Genomic DNA, 25,155 nt, shown 5'->3' with positions numbered 1-25,155 from the left:
TCATTTGAATACTTTGAGTGTAATCAGGTGTTTCTTGGCTCTTGGTCATTTGGCCAGGATGGCTATATTTATTATACATGAAGTATGGGTTGCTTTTTGTTTTGTTTTGTTTTTTTTCTTTGTTTGTTTTTTTACCAAGTAGTATTTCCTCCAACTTTGTCTTAGGGGCTTACTTTAACTTATGAAAATTTATAGTAAGTTGAATTGTTGCTCCCAATGGACATTAGTATACTGGATTAAAGAGATAATAATGGTGGATGGTCAGAAATAGTGAAGGTGGGCATGTTAAGGATCCAGTTGTGTGGGGAAGGGGTGACTACAGTTAATTTTCACAAACTAGAAATCAGTACAGTGAGGATAATCATTACTCCTCAGTCTGATGACAGAGAATGATTGTCCCAGAAAAATGACAGTATATTTGTACCATCTGTAAGCCAGTAATTAGTTGAAGGTGTTGCTTTTTGAATGACAAGCTTTGCTAAGTAGACTGGTGAACAGCTTGGCTGTGAGAGGTATTCATCCTGTTCCACACTGGAAACATTTGTATTGCTTGCCAATGTATATTTTCTTGATAAATGAACTTCGTGGGAGAAATGCTAAGGCACTGCATCACTAACATGTACTACACTCAGCCCAAGGAGAGAACAGAGGTCACTTGTGAAGCCACTAGTATAGTCTCTTGAAACCAAATAGATAGCAAGACTCCAGTTCTACCTTAGGTATTTTTCTGTTGCTCTCTATTAACCTGTAAAAGACATCAGCTACCATGGCGTTTCTTATTACTTGCACAAATGTTTGAGAGTTTAGCAGAGTCTGTGTTTTTATGTATCACCTTAGCAACTATATTTATTTCTGTTTTTAACTTAATTGCAATACTTTTAAACATAAGGGTAGAAGTAAAGGCTCGCTAATGATCAGGGCTTGCCAAAGTGAAAGTTTCTCATAGAATCAAGGAATGTTGGACTTGCAAGGAGCCTTACTACATATTCTAGGTCAGTGGTTTGCATCCCTACAAACCTAGAGGTGTTTTTGTTGTTGTTGTTGTTGCTATTGTAGTTTTTAAAATTTTTTTAAATGTTTACTTATTTTTAAGAGACAGAGTGCAAGTGGGGGAGGGGCAGAGAAAGAGGGAGACACAGAATCAAAGCAGGCTCCAGGCTCCTAATTGTCAGCACAGAGCCTAATCTGAGGTTTGAACTCCTTGACTGTGATCATGACCTGAGCCTAAGTCAGATACCTAACCGACTGAGCCATCCAGGTGTGCCCACCCCCCGCTTTTTAAAATAAAATATTTTGTATTACTCTTTCATTATCCTGCAATGAAATACACGGATAAGTGCATGGATAAGTAGGTTATGTTAAAAATACCCCCTACACTCCTCTCATTGTGATATAAAGTAACAGGGAAGTAATTTATAACACACTATGAATTTCAGTGTATAAATGCTCAGGCACATGATAAAGTAAGTGGCATGTTTGTACCTACTCAGCATTGCCATGAATGTGGTCATTGCAAAAGAATCCTGGTCCAGGTATGCTGTATTGGGATTGGATACAGTGAGTGGATTTGCCATGCATGAGGCGATGTGTTTCTGAAATGGTGAATGACTTGGTGAAGTTCCAAACAAAAGTGCACATGTATGTGGGAGTTAAGTCCCTGGAAAATTCAGTGTTTGTTAACACTAAATGAAAACTTGTTTATATGTAAAAAGGAGTTAACTCTTTAGCCCAGGTTGTCCTACTGAACTGAAGGTTCTAATGAAAAGAATGAATAGAGGGACATTTGAAAGTTCAAGGGGACCCTGGAGACAGTTGTTGGATGTGTGGCAGACCCCTAGCCCTGACCCCTAAGTGCCTATCCCTGTGAAAACAAAATGTTCTGCCTATTTCCAAATCCTCTCCTAAGGTGCTGCCCCTGTGGAGAAGCTCTAGCTGACACCAGTCTTCATTGTTCATAGATCAAATGCAAAGAAAGCCCAGAGAGATTGTGATTATTTCAGGTAGAAAAGGTGGCATCCATGAATTTGGTCTTTTTGGGGATTCTTAAAGCTTTTTTGTCATTTTTTGAATTTGAGAATTGTGATTGATTTTAGATGATTATATTTTTAAGAGTAGATGATACCATTTTCATATAACTGTCATAGCTGTCACAGACTCACTATGGTCATGTACTGATTGTTCCCTTGGGTGCATTCACGGGAACTAGTGAAACCAGAGAAATATTTACTTGGGTCCAGATGTGTCATTGAGTTGCCTCTTGCTTTAACAGTAGATTATAAATTAGTGACTGCCTAGGAAATTGGGAAGGAGAGAGATTGTGAAACTTTTTTATTTCATATTATGTGATACTTATTCCTGAATTAAATAAAAATCTCAATCAGTAATCAGTTCGTTACTGTTCAATTGGGAGAGAAGTAAACCTTTTAAAAAGTGTCAAAAGTAATATTTCTCTGAATGTAGGAAATATTTTTAACCTAATATGTAAATTGTGATTTTTTTCAGATATAAAGGTTTATACCATGAAATTTATACCATGAAAAAATTTAGAAATGATTCTGTTATGAGACGTTTAAATTCTCTAGAATTTTAGAATCTTTCAAAAGATATTTTAGACCAAGCTTTTTACTTTTTTAATCATGCTGTCCTCATGTTTTTGATTTTCAAGTTATAATAAAAAATTGCATAGATCATTGGATTAATGGCCATAGACTTCTCAGAACAATGCACAAATATGATTTGGGGGATAAAGTTTTAAAATGTACAATATATATCTTGGTATTTTTACTGTTTTCATCTTTAAGGTAAAAATATTTCCCAGTAAAAGTCCATGTCTTTATAACAGATGTGATATTCAGTACATTAATTTTTATTGCAGGGGATTATATTTTAAGAAGTGCAATATTGATGGAAAATATGAACTGCTTAACATATATATATGTTACAGTTGCATAAGAAATATTTTATCAATGATTCCCCCTCATCCACACAAAGTAGGAATAAACTGTTGACTAAATATATATGTCAAATGAAGTCTAGAGGAGACTACTGCAAGGTTTCAGAATGTGCTCAAGGAGAAGGAGGTACATATTTTCTGAAACCACGATAGATGTAGAGGCTTTTGAATTAAATTTAACGGAATAGTAAGAATTTGAATATATAACCTAGTAAGAAGTCATCTGTTTGATGCTAATTGTTTAGTTTGCAGAATCTTCTGGCTTTCACTTCTTTTCCCTCTTGCTACTGGAATTTTTATCAGTATTTTAATCAAAGGGAACCAAGGGCAAGAAGATGAAAATGCTATAATTATAACATTCTGGGGGCCAAAATTGTCTTTTAGCCTACATTTTAGAGTTCAGCTTGCTGTCATTAGCATGAGTTTACATAAACAGTACCTCAATGAAACAATTAATTCCTTGGGCAATCAGATCTAGATTTCTTGTGTGGCTTCTATTTCCATTTATTTTGGATAAATGAAAATTAACAGTATTACATTTCTTCCTTGTAACCTATAATCACTATAAAGTGACTATATGATACAGATCTTTGAGTATTATTTACACTGAAACTTTAAAAAATTATCAGTTTAACATTTCTTCAGATAGAATGTATTTATAGTACTTATAGGGGATATAAAATTGTAGAATTGTCCTGTATAAGTGGCTGTAACAAAGAGACCCCAAGTATGGTAGATTACATAAGTTTTTTTCTCACATACCATTCTGGAGGTGAGTGATCTGTGCTGGAGAAGTAGTTCTAAGCCAAGTGGTTATTCAAAAGCCCAGATTATATCTATCCCACTGCTCCCTTTAGGGACTTAGCCTCATTGGCATGGTTGAAACTGTGTCATTGCCATGTGCACATTCCAAACCTATGTTATAGGGAGCAAGAGAGGAAATGAAGGAAAAGCAGCATCATGTGCATTGGTGAGAACTTTTATGGATACACCTGGCAGAGTGGGAGACTATGGAATGGCTCTGGCTGGCTGGCTCCCTTCTAGTAATATGGAGGAAGAAAGAACTTTGGAAGACATATTAATAATCTAATGCACTCCATTGTCTTGGCTTAATGTTATAAAATATCCTAAAGTGTGGTACGAGAAAATAAATCTTTCCCTTCCTCCTTACTTCAAATATTTGTTGAGTACCTATTGTGTATCAGATACAAAAATGAAAGTTTGAAGTGAATATAAGTGGAGATTTATTATTATGCCAAAGCTATGTCCATTTAGAAAACTGTTTATACCTTTATATACTTTAGTTATTCTGAGTAATGTCATTTGGGGCCATGTTTTAGTTTTCCCAGTCTGTGACTACATATGTTCAGATTTTGTCTAGAATGATCCTCCTTTTAAAAAACGTGACCTGTTCATTGCATCAGAGCTCAATGGAAAAAAAAAAAAAAAGATGTTTTGAATGGTTTTGCTTTCCAACATTTTATCTCACCTGAGCACTAATGGTATTTGGAACTGGGTGTTTATTGTAGTTGTTGTAAAGAGAGGGGCTATCGTGTACATTGCAGTATGCTTTGCAGCAGGTCTGGTCTGTCTACTTACTAGATGCCAGTGGCACCTCCACAGGTGCGACAGCCAAAAAGGTCTTCCCTTGGGGTACACATTCACCCCTCTATGGGAAACACTGCTGTAAAGTAATACTGGCCAAGGAAATGCTTTTCAAATACATTTCATTATAAGTATAACATCCATTCATGATAAAAACTCTCAAGAAAGTAGGTTTAGAGGGAACATACCCCAACATACCTTCTATGAAAAACCCACAGCTAGTATCATATTCATTGGTGAAAAAATTGAGAGCTTTTCTTCTAAGATCAGCAACAAGACAGGGATGTCCACTCCCACCACGTTCATTCTTCATAGTACTAGAAGTCCTGGCCAGAGCAATCAGATAAGAAAAAGGAATAAAATGTATCCAAATTGGTAAGGAAGAAGTAAAACTTCCACTATTTGCAGATGACATGTTACTATACATAGAAAACCCTAAGACTCCACCAAAAAAACTACTAGAACTCATCAATGAATTCAGTAAGGTCACAGGATATAAAGTCAATGTACAGAATCTGTTGGATTTTTATTCACTAATGAAGTAGCAGAAAGAGAAATTAAGAAAACAATCCCATTTACAATTGCACTAAAAATAATAAAATGCCTAGGAATAAACTTAACTAAGGAGATAAAAGACCTATACTCTGAAAACTATAAAACATTGATGACAAAGTTAAAGACAACACAAAGAAATGGCAAGACATCTCATGCTTATGAATTGGAAGAACAAATATTGTTAAAATGTTCATACTACCCAAGCAATCTACAGATTTAATGCAATCCCTATCAAAATACCAATAGCATTTTTCACAGAACTAAAACAAATAATCCTAAAGTTTGTGTGGAACCTCAAAAGACCCTGAATCACCAAAGCAGTCTTGAAAAGGAAGAACAAAACTAATGGTATCAAATTCCCATATTTCAAGATATACCACAAAGCTGTAGCAATAAAACAGTATGGTTCTGGGGCACCTGGCTGGCTCAGTTGGAAGAGTATGTGACTCTTGATCTCCAGGTTGTGAGTTTGAGCCCCAATTGACTATAGAAATTGTTAAAATAAATAAATAAATAAACTTAAACCCCAAAACACTAAGGTACTGGCACAAAAATAGACACATAGTTCAATGGAACAGAATGGAAAACCTAGAAATAAGCACAAAGTTATATGGTCAATTAATCTTCAACAAAGGAGGGAAAAAAGTCTCTTCAAAAAGAGGTGTTGGGAAAACTGGACCACTCCCTCACATCCTACACAAAAATATAATGTATTAAAGACCTACATATCCTGAAATAAAAAAAAAAATTTAATATCCTACGAGAGAGTATATGCAGTAATTCCTTTGACATAGACCATAGCAGCATTTTTCTCTATAGGTCTCCTGAGGAAGGGAAATAAAAGCAAAAATAAATGATTAGGACTACATCAAAATAAAAAACTAATGCACAACAAATGAAACCATCAAAAAAAAAAAAAAACCTGAAAGACAACCTACAGAAGATATTTGCAAATGACATACCCAATAAAGAGTATTTGAAATATAGAAACAACTTGTGCAACTGAACACCAAAAAAATAATCTGTTGAAAAACAGAAGATGTGATCAGACATTTCTCCAATGAAGACACACAGATGACCATCAGACTCTTGAAAAGAGCTCAACATCACTCACCATCAGGGAAATGCAAATCACAACCACAGTGAGATATCACCTAATACCTTTGAGAATGACTAAAATCAAAGACACAAGTTTGGCGAGGATATAGAAAAAAAGGAGCCCTCATTCACTGTTGAGGGAATGCAAACTGTTGCAGCCACTATGGAAAACAGTATATCGGTTTCTCAAAAACCTATAGAACTACTATGTTATCCATTAATTGTACTACTATTTACCCAAAGAATGCAAAAACATTTATTTGAAAAAATGTATATGTGTTTGTGCTTATTGCAGCATAATTTACAATAGTCAAATTATGGATGCAGCCCACGTGTCCATTGATAGATGAATGGGGTGTGTGTGTGTGTGTTTATACATATGTATACAATGGAATATTAGTCATAAAGAAAAAGAACAAATCTTGCCATTTGCAACAATATGAATGAATCTAGAGGGTATAACGCTAAGTGGAATAAATCAGTCAGAGAAAGACAAGTACCACATGATTTCACTCATATGTGAAATTAAAAAAAAAGACAAAAAACAAACATTTAACTATAGAGACGGAAATGATGGTTACCAAAGGAGAGGTGTGGTAGGATGATGTGTGAAATAGGTTATGGGGATTAAGGAGGGCTCTTGTCCTGATAAGGATGGGGCAATGTATGGACGTGTTGAATCACTATATTGTACACTGAAACTAATATAACGCTGTATGTTAGCTATAATGGAACTTAAACACAAATACATATCATTATGATAACAATGATTTTTCCTTGAACTATTCTTCAAAACAAAAAATTTGAAAATGCCCACTTAAAAAATTTCATGACTCTTTGAAAACACATTGGATTTTATTTAAAATTCCATTATTAGTTTTATATGCAGAAATTAAATGCTTTACTTCTTAAATTAAAAAACCTTTATAATGACTCAGTGTCGGAATCTTCACAAATTGCCTAGAACAAAGGCAATCTCTTTAAATAAAATAAAATCATTAAACAGAATAATGCTTCCACTCTAGTTTTGAAAGCAGCTACTGGTATACTGCAGAGTACTATGAGGCTTTTCCTCATATGACATGTCTGCTAAATCATGATAAAAGAGTAACATTCTGGTTTCAGCTAAGTAAAACATGCAGCCTTTTGTATTTCAAAATTCTCCTATGATTGCTGGCAATTGATTGACCAAAACATACCCTTTTTGTGCTGTACATTTTAATTAACGAATGAATTAATTTGCTGAGCAGAGCTGAATTCATGAAAACATAAATTGTTTCCTTTTCTGTTTGCTGAGATAACGCCTTTGTTCCATGTCTAGAGAAAGGAAGAGTTGTTGACCAGACGTTGTGTTGTTTCTGCATGCAAATGGGTTTTCATAAAATACAAATAGCTGATGATTCTTGAACAGCTTTCTATTTTGTCCAGTAGGACAGACATAGGAGACATAAATTTTGATTCTTTTTAGAAATTTTATTTTCCCTGATGAATTTACTATTAGTGAAGGAAAACAGAATACTAGGCAAAATAGTGTTTTTTTATGTATTAAGAAATGAAGGTTGATGGTGTCATGAAAGCAAAATGTTTGTCACTGTCACTTGATAAGTTACTTAAATCACTCAAGCAACATTTACTTGCTGTTGATATTAATAAATCATTAGGACATCTGTGAGAACAAACTAAAGCTTGTCCAGCGCAGCGATGTACCATTTGTTTTACACTGGGTTTGGGATAGATTCAGAGTTATAAATGGGATGAAAATCATCCTATTATCATAATTTGGGGGACTGTTCAATTAACAATTCCTCTTAAGAATTACTCCCTTGTGATCTGAGAATACAGGGAGTTCTTTGAGGCATTCTGATAACATTTTAACCCCCTCCTCTTTTTTTTTTTTTTTTTTTTACAAATAATTTATTGTCAAATTAGTTTCCACATAACACTCAGTGCTCATCCCCAAAGTGCCCTCCTCCATGCCCATCCCCCCTCCCCCCCACATCCATCAGTCCTCAGTTTTTGTCAGCATTCAAGAGTCTCTCATGGTTTGCCTCTCTCCCTTTCCCCCACCATTTCCGCCCTTCTTCTCCCCCTTGTTCCTCCGTCAAGTTCCTCCTATTAACCCCCTCCTCTTAACACTCAATGGTGAAGGTACATTTCATGTGTTCTAAAATTTCACTTACCATGTTTGATTAACTCCATGTCTTGATTAGAAGAGGAAGCAAGGATGTAAAACAGTACGCAAAATTCTACCTTCTCTATGGTTGTGATTATTTTGGAAAGAAAGATAAGAGGTTTCAGCTTTTATGTTTCAGATTTTGGAGTCAAAATGTAAATAGGTATTGAACAAATGGAATAAGAAAGGAAAGTCTGTAATGTATAATTGAAATTAGATTTGAGCAGGGTGGGGATCTTTGAGGAGAAGGCAAGGGGATCCCTGAATCCATTCATTCAGAAGATATTTATGTCTTTAGATATGTCCTGGGTTTCAAGGGTGGTGAACAGTGGGCATGAATTCTTTCTCTTAGAGTCCAGTAGCAGAGAGTGACATTAAAACAGTAAACCAAAACATCTAAGTACAAATTATAATCACCAAAGAAAAGAATGCCATGAGAAGAGAGATTGTACTAGTTTGCGTTAGGGAAGTTCTCTCTGAGGAAGTGACACCCCTCTGAGTCTTGGGGGAGGTATTACAACTCTAGTTGGAAGACTTCCTTACAAAGGGAGAAGCATAAAGACCCCAAGAGAGGAAGGAGCTTGGCAGTTTATAGGAGCTGCAGGAAGTCAGAGAGCAAGAGAGAGAATTGTACAAGATCAGATACAGAGCTGGGGTGGGGCCGGGCCATGCTGAAGGGTGAAGGCCATGATAAGACCTGAATCTTAACATCAGGGTAGCCACTGCAGTGTTTAAGCTTGAAGAACGCCAATGATTTGATAAGATTTTCTAAAAGATCATTCTAATAGCACAATCATATTGCATTTTATTTTTTGTACTAAAAATTTTAATTTATTAAATGTAAATATTTACTGTAAATATTTAAAATTTATCACCATTGTGAAGGGAAAGGATTGCAAAGGTCACCCTAGCTGCTAGGTAGGCAAATGTTTGCAGGAGAACCAGAGTCAAGGCAGAATGTCATAGCAGTTGCTAAGAAATGTGAATATCTCGGATGCTTATCATTATTGCCCTTTAAGAAGGCATGAAAAATGTGCTCATCACTTTGTCACTTGGCAGTGAACAGTATTTTTTTTTTAATGTTAAGATAAGCTGATTATGGTTTTTAATTAAGGTGTTGAGCACTCAATTGATAAGGTAAGTATTACATGTGAAATTTTTTGAAAGGCAAAAATCTATCTTCAGTTTTACTTTTTCCAATCCAGCTCATCCCAGTTCAGTTTAGATTTGTGTGCAAAATGAATTTTATAGTTAAAAACTATTTTCTTGCAGACTTTAAGATTTCTATATATTTCTAAAAACATATCTGTTATAAGATCAAATTCCTTTTTAACTTTGTCAAATAGGATTGGGTGGATGAAGCAGAAGATGGCTTCACATAGTGCTAAAAGTGAGAGCAACAATGAAAAAATGTTTCAACAGTGTCTGAAATATGTTCTGCTTGAATGCGTCCATTTTGGCCTGCCTTTAAATTTTTTTTTAATGTTTGTTTTTGAGAGAGAGACAGAGTGCAAGCAGGGGAGGGTCGGGGGTGGGGGTGGGGAGACACTGAATCTGAAGCAGGCTCCAGGCTCTGAGCTATCAGCACAGAGCCCAACGTGAGTCTCCAACCTACGAATGGTGAGATCATGACCTGAGCTGAAGTTGGGTACTTAACCGACTGAACCATCCAGGTGCTGCCATTTTGGCTTGTTCTAAGTGGACCATTTCAGGACCTATGTTCACATGATTACCCCATACAAAAATAAATTACTAGATCTGACAAGCTCTTCAGCAGCCCTTAATACTTCTCATGAAACTGTTCTAAGGAAAGCAAACCATGGATTGAGTTCTCTCTTGGTGTCAAGCAGTGTACTGGGCACCTCAACCCTTATCAAAGTGAATTTATAGCTCCTATAGGCATTAGGTTTTAATGGTTAAAATATTGCAGAGAGTAAACCCTGGGGTAGCTCTGAACTTATAAAGTACATAAAATGTGATTTTGTATATTGAAGCCTGAGTAGTAATTTTTATGCACAGTAGAGATTCATACTCAAGGAGTTAGGGGGAAAGGACCATCTGTGTGCTGCTGTCTGGCATTACAGCCATTCTTCTCTTAAGTTGGCTTTTAAATTCCTAGGTAAGTGGGTTGGGTGGATGCTTTAATACCACACCTCTCTGACCTCCATGCACAGTCATGGATTTGTTTAAATTGTAAAAATTAAATAAGATAATAGGCTGCAGCAACTAGCCAAGGGTCTGGCACATAGAGGCTTGAAAAAACTCTTTCTACTTCAATCTCCATCTTAGTGGAAAGACTTGTCCTTAAACTTTCTCCATCACTTCACACATTGAAAGTTATAGGACAAATCTTGGTTACCTGCTTTGTGTCTCATGAAATGGGTGGTGCCCCTTATTCCCCAGGATGGAATTCTCCTCAAGTGGGAGGGTACCAGATGGAAACTAAGGCAAATCTCTCTGTTAACTTCCTGTGGACAGCAAACCTAAAGCAAGTAGGAAGGTACGTGGGTGCTGGGAGTCCTGAGTGATTGTGAGAGCAACTTGGAGATAGAAGTGATTTGTCAGGTTTTTCAAGAGAATGTTTTCTGAAGCACAACTACTCTCACCCCCTAGGAGGGCTTAGGAATTTGGAAAGCTTCTAAAATGTATTGGAAATTAGATAATACGTATTATTTTTTAAAGTGACTTTTTAAGTATGTAGGAATGGTAAAAATATGATAATATTAGACCTATGAATTATAAGTACTGACTCTGGTTTGCCCATCTATTCTCCCATCTCCTTATTTAGGCATCATATTCTTTATTATGTTAAATCTTTGATTTTTAGTGACATTATTAACTTTGCTCTAATAATTCTGTTTGCAACCACCTCTGTTCGCAGCCACATAAAAGTGAAAAGAGGGAGGTGGTTCAATCTTAAACAGTTTGTTTTCTACAACCTCCTTCCTCCACCTCATGATTGTGGGTTAGTCAGTAGACAAACTGAAATCAAAAAAAGGGGCAGTTGCATTTGGCATATGTTGCCCAGGATTGGTGAGGTTTGCTGGTGTTTCCAGTAGGCTGAAGTTGGAGTAGGACATGGAGATGAAAGGAGACTTAACATTGTGAGGTTTTTATTATGTGCCACTTCAGATGTATTATTTCCTCTCTGTGAAATCCCCTGTTATTGTACCCCACTTTAGGAATGGACAGACAGACTCTGAGAATAAGCCATTTTCTGTTGACTCACAATTCCTCTACTTCAGAGGCAGTATTAATGAAACTAGAGCTGGTCGACATTCGTAGATTCTTTACTTTAAATGCTCTGAATTCCCAGAACATTTCCCACACACCTGTAATCAATTGTAAACATTAAAAGCTGCACAGAAATTGAAGCTGCAGAGAAATTGTTAGACAGTTTTCAATGTTTAATCATTCATTTGCTGTTCCCTCCCTATTGACTGAAGGTAATTACAAACAGAAGGAAATCCTGCAAGACTTCTAAGATCATACTGAATGGCAATTATGATAATGTAGAAGAGCATCATTGATTTTTTAAATGTTTTCCTCTTGCTAGTTCTCATACCATAATACAGAAAAATTTGTACTTCTCATCTTCTGAAAGAGAACACATTGGAATATTTGAATGCTGAATGACCCAAATTTACTCTAAGAAAATGAAGATTTGGGGGCATCTGGGTGGCTCCGTTGAGTGTCTGACTCTTGATTTCAGTTCAGGTCATGATCCCAGGGTTGTGGGATTGAGCCCATGTTGGGTCCCTGCTGAGTGGAGACTGTTTGGGATTCATTTTCTCTTCCTCCCTCCCTTCCTCGTTCTTTCATTCTCCCCCCCCTTCCATCTTTGCTCCTGTGTGTGTGTGTGTGTGTCTGTCTGTCCCTCTCTCTCTCTCTCTCTTAAAAAAGGATGAAGATTTATAAAATGGATGAGGATGCAGTAGTCAAGGAACTGCCATTTCTATCTTTATTTTCTCACATTTTGGTCATTATTAAATGTTTTGTAGTTACATTTTATTTTTTTACTTTTTTGATATTTGATCTTTGTTTTTGTTTTGTTTTCATTTGCATCTAAGTATGGCAAGTGGTAAATTAATTCATTACATAGAAATTTAGTTTGTTTCTCATGAAAGGCTGTTGTACTGATTTCCTTGAATTATATAATTCTTTTATTTTTTTTTCAGTCAGTAGAAGTTGGAGAGAATTTGTGAAGGTAGTTTATATAGTCAGGGTAATAATTCACTACCAGTAGAGTTTAATATTCTTAATAATTAGCATGTTAAAATGCAGATATATCATTGACCTTCTTAGAAAGTTCAGGTTTCCTTTTACAAAAGCTGAATCTACAGAATCTAGTAGTTTTTAAAAACATTATTATTATTTCTTAAGATTTTATTTTTAAGTAATCTCTACACTCAATATGGAGCTCAGACCTACAACTCCAAGATCAAGAGTTCCATCTTCTACCCACTGAGCCAGCCAGGCACCCCTAAAAAGGTTATTTTAAAAATGAAAAAAAAATTTAATGTTCATTTACTGTTGAGAGAGAGGGACAGAGTGTGAGTGGTGGAGGGGCAGAGAGAGATGGACACAGAATCTGAAGCAGCTCCAGGCTCTGAGCTGTCAGCACTGAGCCTGCCGCCTCAGGGATCAAACTCATGAACTGTGAGATCATGACCTGAACTGAAGTCAGTTGCTTAACCAACTGAACCACCCAGACATCCCCTTAAAAATACTATTTTAAATAACCCTCTAAATAATCCCTAAAAATTAATTTGGAGTTGAGAATGATTTCTATGGATGAGTTTCTTTCCATGAGTGACGAGATAAATCTTTCATAGACCCTCTGAAAAGTGCATTAAACTTTCTCCTGTAGTGTCTTTACAGAATAAGAAGGCCTCGCTGGTGTACTGAGAAGAAACTTTCCATCGTCTCTGGTGATGGGCTATATTAGAGGTTGCATGCATTTTTGTGCCTGTTTAGGGGATGGTAATAAGATTCGAGTTTGGTATAGAGAGATGATAGGTAGCACAATTAACCAAAGAACTTTAGAAACCCTTAATGGGAATTGTTAATATGTTAAATTCTTAATGAGTTTAAATTTCAAACAGTTGAGGATTGAAATTCACTGTAGGCCTTGAGGTAGGAAAGGATGTGACAAAAACAGTGTTTAAGGGAGATTATGTTAACCACTTTTGAAACTAGATTGACAGAAAAAGGGAGAGAAGGGATCTGAGGAGGCAATTATAGTTGACATTTATTAAAGTACAGGTTTTGTAAAACTCTGAATTCTGGGTGATGGCTCTAAATGTAGGTGATCTGCTATTGGGGAGTATTGCAAAGACTTGAATAGATGGAGAGGAGATTGTGAGCAAAAATAACTCCTCCAGGATAAGAGCACATTATTTTCTAACTCGTGACAGCAACCAGTAATTTCTAAAGCAATTTCAGTGTCAGGGTATAAACCCTTTTTATTTTGAAAGGATATTGTGTTTATGCCCCATGTGAATTCATACTTAGGTAATTCAGCCTCAGCTGCCATTCTCCCAGTAGCATTTTTAGTGCTAGTCCTTCAACAGTAACCCAACAAATATTTATTGAGTACATTCTATCATGCCAGGTGCTGGGCACTGGGAAGAGACTATAGGCTAGACAGTCCCTGCATTTGTGGGTCTTATTCTTTAGGACAGGGGGCTACTCATGACTAATAAGTCCCATTCATGATAAGTACAGCAGAAGACACTAAGAATGTGTCCCATAACTGATATTTTTCTAAGACCCACCAGGGAGGGCCATGTAAAAATAGGATCAAAGTAAGAATACTAATAACTTAGCAAATATTAACATTTTTCATGTATTTAATAAAAAGAAAATTTTCATGTTTCTCAAGTTTGCTCTTTACCTACTGTGTGTCCCTAGATTTTGTGCAACTCTCCCCAAAAGTTATTTCTTTTTGGGTATCTGCTCATATGCTTTGTCTCTTGCTCTTTCCTTAGATGCAGATGGTGGCTTCATGCATTTCTTGCTTTTCAAAGTGGGTGTTAGTCTCCCCTATTTAGCATTATTGGCTTTTTTGAGGTTACAAAGCAGTGCTGCTATTTGCACCACTGATTTTACAGAGTTTTTTAAAGCCCCATTTATTACTTACATATATTCCATTTATTAATTACCATTTCCATAGTGTTCTGTCACAACTCTGGTGGGGGTTAGGCAAGATGAAAACAAAGGCTATGTTTTTCTTTAAAATGAATCCTTTCCCGGGAGTTCTCTGTTTACTCACAAAAAGAGCCCTTGGGAATATTTTCCCTCTAGAAATGTTTGAGTCTTGTGATGAATGCTCCAAGGTTCTAACCTGTGATCCTCTCTGCTAGAGAGGAAAAAAAGGATGCAAAGGTAATAGCATGCTCCTGCTTTGTCATCTGTTGCTATGCTACTAACCTGCTCCAAGACATAATGACTTTAAACAACGTCATTCATTTATTTTGCTGACAGGTCTGCAATTAAGGCTGGGCTTGGAGGGGACAGCTCACAATGTGCACTTCACTTGGCAGTAGGGGTAGTGAGAGTGCTGGGGGATCTACTTCCAAGATGGCTGTGTCCTGCTGGCTGGCTGTGAGGCTTCTGCAGGGACTGTGGCCTGGGGGCTTGAGTTCCTCTCCACTTCTTCCACTTGAGCTTCCTGGTCACATTGTGGCTGGGATCCAGCAGCGAGCACCCTAAGAGACAGGAAGTAGAATCTGCCAGTTCCTTAAATCTGGGTCACAGAATTACTTTGCATTGTATTCAATCCATCAGGCAGTCACAGGGCGAAGATTTAAGGGGAAGAGATATAGACTTGACCACCTGGAAGGAGTGTCAGAGAATGTGGTGATAATGTTTTTAAAACTCCAGAAAACTGCTACTTGTCATTAACCGAGTCTTACCTGTCAGGAGTGCTATTTAGCACTGGAAGTGGATGATCTCATTTATCCACTTCCTGATCCCCACCAGGCTCCCTTGAAGGAGATACTGTTCTCTCACTTTCAGACTCCTAGATTAGTAGCATGTTCTATGTCACCCAGCTGACAAGTGGAGAGCCAGAACTTGGGCCCAGACCTTGCTGACCCCAAGTGCATCTTCTTAACCACTCTACTATGTAGTGGAAGAGAGCTATGTAATTGCTACCAAGTCTAATGCAATGTGTGTAATGCTTGTGTGTAAGAGTAAATCACAGAAGAAAGGGTTCTAATGAAGATGAATTATCGATGCCTTCTCAGAAGAGGTGGCATGCCAGGAGTCTTTTGAAGAATGAGAGCATTAATAACTAGACAATGAGAAGTGGGTATGCATCAGAAGGGCAGCATGAGCATAGGATCCGTGTGTGCTCTGGGCACAGTGAGAAAGTTAGAGGGCCTAGAGCACAGGGTGATGGAGCAGGATATAAGCCCAGCTTCACCAGGGAGGTTTTGAATGCCAAGCTGAAACATCTGTGTACCTAGTATGATGGGGCAGAGTCAGTCCTTCAATATTTTTAAACAGGAGAATGGACTGTCTTGAGGCCTTGGTTCTTAAAATGTTTTCCAGACCAGGTGTATCAGCATCACTTAGGAACTTGCTAGAAATGTAAATACTTAGACCCTCCCCCTCCCCCGACAAACTGACCCAGAAACTCAGGGAGTAGGGCAAAGTATTCTGTGGTTTCACACACCCTCTAGGTGATTTTGATACATGCTTCACTTTAAGAACCGCTGATCTGAGGGATGGTCATTTGTTGTAAAGCAGGTGTGTTTATGTAATGGCATCAGTACACTTAAATTCCCTATTGCTGATGAAAATCCCTGAGAGCTGGAAAGGCTTTCTGCTCAGTAAGCAGAATGGCCAGCAAATTGGTGGCTGATGGTGGTTCTAGTTGTAAAGAGATTTTGATGGGGAAAAGGCAGCCAATGATCTCACAACAGCTTCTCCAAAAGCCATCATTAAGTGCCTCAAAGTGACTCAGTCCAGACATGTTCTCAAAGAAGCCTGTGGAAATAGTGCTATAAAGGAGCTTTCTTGAATTGTTGGATTAAACTAAAATGTCAATTATTAAGACATTAAAAACTGTGCAATATTCTGTTATAGTTGGTATATGTATTTTTTTTTTACTTCTTACACCCCTAATTATTCCACAGAGGATTTGAGGTGGCTTACAAGAATAAAAATGAAAAAATAGGAGTGTGTGAAAATCAAGATTTAGGAACCAGAACAGTGGTTTACAACCTTGTAGTCATAAGATCCTTTATTCTAATGATATCTTGAGGCCCGGTACCTAAAACTGAAGCTGAGCCCCTGAGTTGAAGCACAATTTGGGGCTGTAGGCTTCCTCATAGGGAAACTAAAACAGGAACAGAGTGAGGTACTTACTTGATTTGTGTTGTTGGAGAAAACAGCATGGCAATTATTTCCTCAGAAAAGGCAAACTCCTGATACCGAGGAGTTTTTGTTGTGCTCCTTCAAATCAGACGTGTTGCAGAATGTGTGTTGTTTATAACAATATCCACATACAATGTGTTAGCTGGGTGTGTATCATCCAAGGACATACTTGCGAGGCAGGACAGAGTAGCTGGGGGTGAAGGAGAATTGGATAGGGTGGTAGTGAGGGGTGGTGCAGGACAGCGTGGTTTTGTTTTTTTTTTTTTTTATTTCTAGGAGAGAGAGAGAGAGACAGCGTGAGCCGGGGAGGGTCAGAGAGAGAGGGAGTCACAGACTGAAACAGGCTCCAGGCTCTGAGCTGGCAGTCAGCACAGAGCCCGATGCGGGGCTCGAACCCACGAACCGCGAGATCATGACCTAAGTGAAAGTCAGACGCTCAACCAACTAAGCCATCCAGGCGCCCCAGGACAGCGTGGTTTTAAATGCACAGTTTTCTGATGCTCTGCCGTGAACTAGGCATTCATTAGATCCTCTAAGTAAACAAATGGGCTATGTGACCTTCAAACCATTTGCCAGTGTGATCTTCTATCATTTCCTGGTGTTCCTTGTTTAATTAGCTTATGTGCATGTTTTTTTAGACTGAGCAAGTATATCACTTACATTCAGATATGGTAAGGTCGAGCAGCAGCTGTAAAAATTGGAACATAGGACCAAGGCATGGAAAGACTTGTAACTGTGTTTCCTAAAGAAAGGGAGAGTTGATGTTAAACAATTTTGGCTTTTAACACTTTTTGTAAGAATGTACAATGGCTGCCTGTGATAGACATTTTTTATGTTATGAATTTGTGAATATATTTTGTAGTCTAAGTGCTGTTAGTTGACATTAAACATTTTCCTATATGTTTCCTAGCCCTGTAATAGTTTTGTGAAACATCTCGTCTGATCAAGGTACTTCAGTTTGGAAGTTCATCAGTTTGAAAGCTTATCAGTTTTCTACATGTTTGGTTTGGGACTTTCCAGCTCCTTTAATTGTCCTGCTCCTCAGGCTTTGCAAACTAGTTTATGCCACATTTTTTCTGGCAAGCCTCAAGTGGTTTAAAATGTTACAAGCACTTTGATAGCCCTGTAATGTAAAATGTCATTCATTTGTTTCCTCCTGACAGTGAATTGTATATTGATTTTTATACGGCCGTGTTGCTTTCTGTGGTGTCTCTAAGTGGATAGTGTGTTTTAAAATTGTAACTAACCAAGTATAACTTATGATAAACATTCACTGCCATTTTTACTTCATAGCAAGTTAGGCTACTCTTTTATAATGAGAGTAGTTTTAGTCCCGAGATAAATTATATAGGTATAATATATCAAGGTATATAGGTATATATATACATGTATATAATATATCAAGGTATATAGGTATATATGTCAAGGGAAAAAAGTCACTATACAAGACGCTAGCTTTTTTATCTTGATACATTTAAGAAAGGAGTGAAGATTATCAGATAGCAATCATAATGGAACAGCTTTTTCTTGTTTACAAGAATTGAAAATTTAAGCTTTGTAAAATGTAACAATTTCCTTTACAGGCTATTCAAATGTCTCTTCATTAGTCTTTGTCTTAACTTTGCAGATAGCATTGTATGATGCTTTAAAGTCACAGCTTTTGAAACATTTTTTTTACATGATTATGGGACCCATGGGGGGTTACTGTTGCTCTGTGCCTCTGTTTTCCTTACTAATCTAATCCTTCATCTACCAGAAAGTTATACTAGTTTTTCTTAATGGATACATATATTACTGGATTTAAATTTTGACTTAAAAATTGACCCATAATATTACCACTATAACAGGTTATTTCAGTTACCAGGTTATTTCAGTACCGTTTTATATTTTTCATTTTTTTTCAATCAAGCACTTTAAATATTTTCAGTGTTTTGAATGTTCATAAATTGTAGCTTTGTTGACTCGCTATATTTCATAGGGTTGAAGAACTACAACCTAGTTATTTTTCTATGTTCTCTCATCTGCTGTCTTTCTGTTAGCTATGTAAAGGGATGGTTTTCAAAATATTTAACAGCAGAAACTACACAGGTACCAGTGAATCAAAGAGGATGCCTAACTAACCAGGAGAGATGCACCATCTAGATGCACACGGGCTGACCAAGAGTTTTTCCTGTGGGTATCTTTCAGAAATGTTTTAGCATAGAAAACCTTCTAAGGAGATGCACAGCACATTCAAATGCATTTGCTTGTAAAAAATCTGTGTCCTCTTAATGTGTATTGGTAACACCTGCTAATGATTTTAGGCTGACCTTTTCATATAGCATGAAACCTGTAATTTAAGTGGGAATGGTTTTAAATGACATAATTTATGAGGAATTTTAACAGTTCTATTATTTAACATGTATAATTTTCCCTAATTATTAAAGCAATAAATGTTCTTTGTAGAGTATCTTAAAAAGGCACAGAAAGATATTCCCATCATTCAGAAGTAACCATTTTTCTCTGCATAAATGAACATACATTACAGATGTCTCTCAAAAGAAGATTGTGCTCTGTATAGTAATCTGGGCAACCTGTTTGCATAATACATTGTAAACATATTGCCAGATGCTCTTGAACATTGTGATTTTTAATCACCGCACATTATGGATTTAATATGGAAAGTCAGTGGTCCGAATGTCACCCTCTTAGACCTCATGAGGTTCCTCCTTTGAAGATTCCCTCAATTCCCTTGGTCTCTCAGTTTGCCCAGTTCACTTGGCAAAAACCAGATACATGTTAAATTCACCTCTTTACCTACTTCATGCCCTCACAAGTAGGGTTGTACAGGCTGGAGAAAAGCTACCCAACCTGGCTGGCTGGTCTCACTTTAAATTCACAAGTATATCCTTTTGTGGGCCCTTTGTGCCAGTTGGCACTTCTATCACATTTCTTAGCGCTTGACTCACCTGTTCCCCTGGATTGTTTCACACTTCTTCTGTCTTCTGAGACCTCCCTTTGCTGCATTCTCAGCTGCTTTCAATTTCACTGAGAGCCAGAAGCAATCAGAATTTTCACGCTGTGTCATGGCCACCTCCCTCAGTTCACATACACCTATCTCCTCTCGCTGAGGGCAGACTTCTGGGCTCAGGTTCAGCTGGACACTCTACACAGGATTCTGAACCTTCTCAAATATTCAAGGACCTCTTCAATTATCCTACCATTCTGTGGCATCAGATTTTTCCTTCACTTGACCCCTCTGCTGCTGCATTTTCCCCCCATTACAGCAAACCTCCTTGACATAGTTGTCTACTAGCTGATGCCATCCCTTGCTCTTCCTTTCTCCCTTGGTATTATTCTAATCAGGCTTTTTCTAACACTATCCCAACAAAAAGTCAATCCATTCTTGTAATTGCCAGGAGAAGAAAACAAAACAAAACAGCTTCAGGAAGACTTGGTTTCTCTTTTTTGCCTCTACCCATATCCAACCTCTCTGCAAATCTAGTTGGCTCTATAAGATAGGGTCTGACTGCTTCTGTCCATCTCCACCAACAGTTCTCTGTATTGGTTCCTGTTGTTGTTTGTCCAGGCCCATTTGGGCAGCTATAACAAAAATGCCATAGATTAGGGGACTTTAACAACAAACTTTTCTCATGTTTGTGAAGGTTGGGAAGTCCAAGATTCAGTGTTTGGTGAGAGCCCACTTCTTGGTTCATGACCTCACATGGTGGAAAGGGGCAAGGGAACCCTCCCATTCATGAAGATTTCACCATCTTCACCCAGTCACCTCCCAAAGGCTCTGCCTCCAGATGTCATCACCTTGGGGATTAGGGTTCAACATATGAATTTTAAGGGTTTATGATACTACTATAACAAAATCATCACAACCTTCGTGGCTTAGAAGCAACACATAATTATTAACTTACAGTTCTGGAAGTCAGAAGTATAAAATGGGTGGTCAGGACTCCTTTCCTTCTTGTGGGTTTATTGGAGAGACTGTTTCCTTGTCTTTTCTCGCTTCCAGAGGCTGCCTGTGTTCCTTAACTTGTGGTCCTTTCCTCCATCTTCAAAGCCAGCTGTTAGTAAGTAGTGTCTCGTCTCTCCTCTCCTTCCATAATCACATCTCCTTCTGACACTTCTGTTTCTCTCTTTCAAGGACCCACGTGACTATATTCAGCTCATGCACACGCTCTTGGATAAGCTTCCCATCCCACTATTCTTAACTTAATCCTATCTGCAAAGTCCCTTTGGCCAGGTAAGGTAATTGCAGATTTCAGAGATTAGGATCTCCTTGGGGGTAATTACTCTGTCAACTGAAACCCTCTTGCCTGGGTTGTTTCAGGAGCTTCCTAACTGGTCCCCCACTTCTGCAGTGGCCACACTGTAGTCTGTACTCTCCAGTCATCCTTCGGCTCACAGTCTTTTAGTGGCCACCGTCTCTGAGACAGTGGCCTCAGGGCTACACGGTACCTCTGACTCCTGTCTCTACTGTCCTTTCCTAGTCTCTCTCCTTATTCCTCTGCTGGCCCCCTTGCCAGCTTCGGTTTTGGAGCTCTTGTGTTTGTTTTCTCTGCCTGGAAAGCTCTCCTGAATGGACCTTGGTGCTCTCCCTCATCTTTGTAGGTCTTCGCTGCAATGTCATCTTAGGCTTTCCCTGACTGCCCTATTTTAGATTCTCACTACTGTTCATATCTATCACATGCAGGTCTTTCTGGCTTTCTTTAGTTCCATTGCATTTATTACCATTTCATATGCTATATATTTTTATATGCTTAACATATTTTCATGTTTGTTTTTATTTTCCCACAAGAATGTAAACTCTGTGAGGGCAAGGATTTTATTTTGTTCACTGTTATTGAATGAATTGGATTTAGATTGACTCCAAACTTTCCCCTGTGAAATACAGATGCATCTTTTTTTTTTTTTTAAGTGCGTATTTATTTTTGAGAGAGAGAGAGAGAGACAGAGGATCCGAAGTGGGGTGAACTCATGAACCGTGAGATCATGTCCTGAGGCCAAGTCAGATGCATGTGATTTCTGGTCGGAAGAGGTTCTACCAAAAGGCCTTAGCTTTGTATTTGAGATTTACTTTATCCCCTGGAGAGATGTCAGTCCTTTTAGGGTCCTGAGGCTACCACTACGGTGACCTTTGATATTTGAGTGTGGCTATTCTCTCATTAGCTTTCCGATACAAGTGGGTATAGAGGGCTCTTCATTCTTTGTAGCAAAACTGATACAAGGCAGAAATGTTCCAGAAGACTTAAGGAAACAGTGGAGATGAAAGGAAAATGAAGACCCTTCTAAGTCCAAGAGATCAAAATATTTTTTGTAATAACAGTAGACATTATTATCTTTTTCCACTCTCATCCTGTCATGAGTACAGATGGGAGTATTCCAGAGCTGATGTGACATATGATTTTGCAACAGATCAAATGAAGAAGCAGATATGATAATCTGGCCATTTTCTATTAAGAAGGATATTAGAGCAATTTGCAGAAATATAAAATGATGCCATTTTTCTCACTTTGGTTTGGAAACTATACTAAATTTTTCCATAACACATGTTTATGTTAATATGCAATGGTTTTATTGTTTTGAAATGAATAGATTTAGGTTTTTTCAGTTTTAATTTCTTTAAAAATTTTTTTTAATCTTTTGAGAGGGAGACAGCATGAGCGGGGGAGGAACAGAGAGAAAGGGAGACACAGAATCCAAAGCTCCAGGTCCTTAGCTGTCAGCACAAAGCCCAACACAGGGCTCCAACTCACGAACCGCAAGATCATGATCTGACCTGAAGTCGGATGCTTAACCGACTGAGCCAGCCAGGTGCCCCCTTCAGTTTTAATTTCTTTTTTTTTTTTTTTTTTAAATGTTTTATTTATTTCTAGGAGAGAGAGAGAGAGAGACAGCATGAGCAGGGGAGGGTCAGAGAGAGAGGGAGTCACAGATTGAAACAGGCTCCAGGCCGGCAGTCAGCACAGAGCCCGACGCGGGGCTCGAACCCACGAACCGCGAGATCTTGACCTAAGCGAAAGTCGGACGCTTAACCGACTAAGCCACCCAGGCGCCCCAGTTTTAATTTCTAATAAGATAAATGGCAACAGCTATAATCTACATTAACAAGTTATTTGGGTCTTTAATAATTTTTAAGAGTAATCCTGAGAACAAAAAGTTGGAGAACTGCTGGTCAGATAATTGGCTTTTGAAATATAGCTTGCTCATGTTCAGCTGTGTCCTGCCTACACCCATTGTTCCTCTGGACCCCACACTGAGCAGTCTCTCTTGATTACTTAGGGTTCACCCTCATAATTCACATTTTCCTTCACAAAAGGTAGTTTTTCCCATCTAAACTATTTCTGGAACTAGAAATGTTTCAAAGCCCATGGGTTCAATAAACTTGTGTTGCTTGGTTATGGCTTTGTACTTTTCAGTCTTCAGAACCTTTAAAATAGGCCCTGTTTGTGGAATGTATGAACAGGTGTTCATGTGTGTATGCGTATATATTTGTGTGTGTGTGTGTATACATATACGTATATAATATATGTGTTAATTTTTATATTCCATGTAACTTAGGAAGAGTCAAACTTTCAGAGTCAGAATAATTTGAGTTGTAACTTTAGAAGTTTAGTTTAATCAGATTTGAGAATTTGGTCAATATAATTTGTTCTTGGAGTAGTTAGTGATCATAAAATTATGATAGGTAAAGGCTGTTTTTAAAACCATCTTAGGGTGGGGCGCCTGGGTGGCTTAGTCGGTTAAGCGTCCGACTTTCGCTTAGGTCATGATCTCGCGTTGGTGGGTTCGAGCCCCGCGTCGGGCTCTGTGCTGACTGCCAGCTCAGAGCCTGGAGCCTGTTTCAGAGTCTGTATCTCCCTCTCTCTCTGACCCTCCCCTGCTCACGCTGTCTCTCTCTCCTAGAAATAAATTTTAAAAAAATTCAAAATAACGAATGTTTTAAAAAAAAAAAACCCATCTTAGGGTGCTTTTGTAGAAGTAAAGATGTGTTACTTGGTGGGATCTGAGGTATTGTGCTGTAGATGATAAACTAAGGTATGGTAGGGTGAGGCTCGGGCTTGGCCACTGGCAGGGCTGGCGTCAGAGGTAGAAGCAGGATGGGGCTCCACTCTACTATGTGACTCCTGGAGTCAGTGATTTGACCTTATTTCTTCTCGAGATAGAAGTAACAGCTTTATTAAATTAAGTGTGTGGCTAGAATGCTCATCAGAGCACATTAATGGGTAAAGTGGGGGAGTCTGTGTGGCTCAGTTGGTTAAGCATCTCACTTCAGCTTAGGTCATGATCTTGTGGTTTGTGGGTTCAAGCCCCGCATCAGGCTCAGAGCCTGGAGCCTGCTTCACATTCTGTGTCTCCCTCTCTCTCTTTCTCTCTCTGCTCCTCCCCTGCTCACACATGTTCTCTCTGTCTCTCTCTCAAAAATAATAAACGTTAAAAAATCAAATAAAATCAAGGCTAAGGTGTTTGGATCCCCTTAAAATGAATAACATACTAGAACATTAAACATGATGATTTGTCATGTTATAAGTGTGTTGAAGTGTTTCATTTATTCTGATCCCTTTAGCTATTACTAGAAGATGTTACTAACCTACTAGATGCACTATTAATAGGCAGTTCTGTGATATAATACAGGGCTTTGGAACTAAGTCCAGATTTTGCCTTTATTAGCTGTGAGACTTTAGGAAATGTCTTCCTATTCCTTAAATCTCATTTACAACTTTGACATATGGGGTATAAATAGCTATCTTAATGTGGTTGCCAAGATTTAATGAGACTAAATATGTGTAAATTCTAATAGTAATAACTAATGGTTTCCTGGCTTCCATGATGTAGACAGGAAGAGGAGGTAGGGGACCAAATTGTGGGAAAAATATACTAATTGTGATGAGATTTTGTACCAAGAGAAAATAGGTAGGTTCCTACTTTAGATAAGGTGGTTAGAGAAGGTCTTAAAATGAATTTTAATGGTTCTCTGGGAAATGACCATGAACCTGTGGAAATTGCATTTTGGGGGATTTTTTCTTAAAAGCTCCCATTTGGAATGTTCATATACATTACTAAACAAAAATATATAAAACTCTTTAAAGAAGTGAAGGAGTTCTGAATAATAAAATGGTACAGTGCTTCCCAGCTGCTACATAAATACAAATGATTAAAAAGATTTATAAGAACAAGTCTTGAGAAACTATAGTAAGTCTTGAAATCTTTATCCTGGTGTAGGTTTCTTTCAGTACCTTATATGCCACTATTTTCATTAATATTTTTGTAAAGGCAAAATCAAAGGTGATATATAATAGTTGAACCCCTGAAATGAAATAGCTTTCAAGCTAGATCACTTGTTAAATAGCTGACCATTTGCTTGAAAAAAAAAAAAAAAAAGCCTGAATTCAGA

The 25,155-nt window shown here is 37.8% G+C and overlaps 1 protein-coding gene across 1 annotated transcript in view; it reads left to right on the top strand.

The window, feature by feature from the left end:
* Positions 1-25,155, top strand: part of CTTNBP2 (cortactin binding protein 2) — a 148,571-nt gene that overhangs the window by 12,990 nt on the left and 110,426 nt on the right. The window lies entirely within an intron of this gene.

Source organism: Hyaena hyaena, unplaced genomic scaffold (genome assembly GCF_003009895.1).
Source record: "Hyaena hyaena isolate Hyena2069 unplaced genomic scaffold, ASM300989v1 scaffold_927, whole genome shotgun sequence".
Taxonomy (NCBI): domain Eukaryota; kingdom Metazoa; phylum Chordata; class Mammalia; order Carnivora; family Hyaenidae; genus Hyaena; species Hyaena hyaena.
This window is presented reverse-complemented; position numbering and strand designations above follow the sequence as displayed.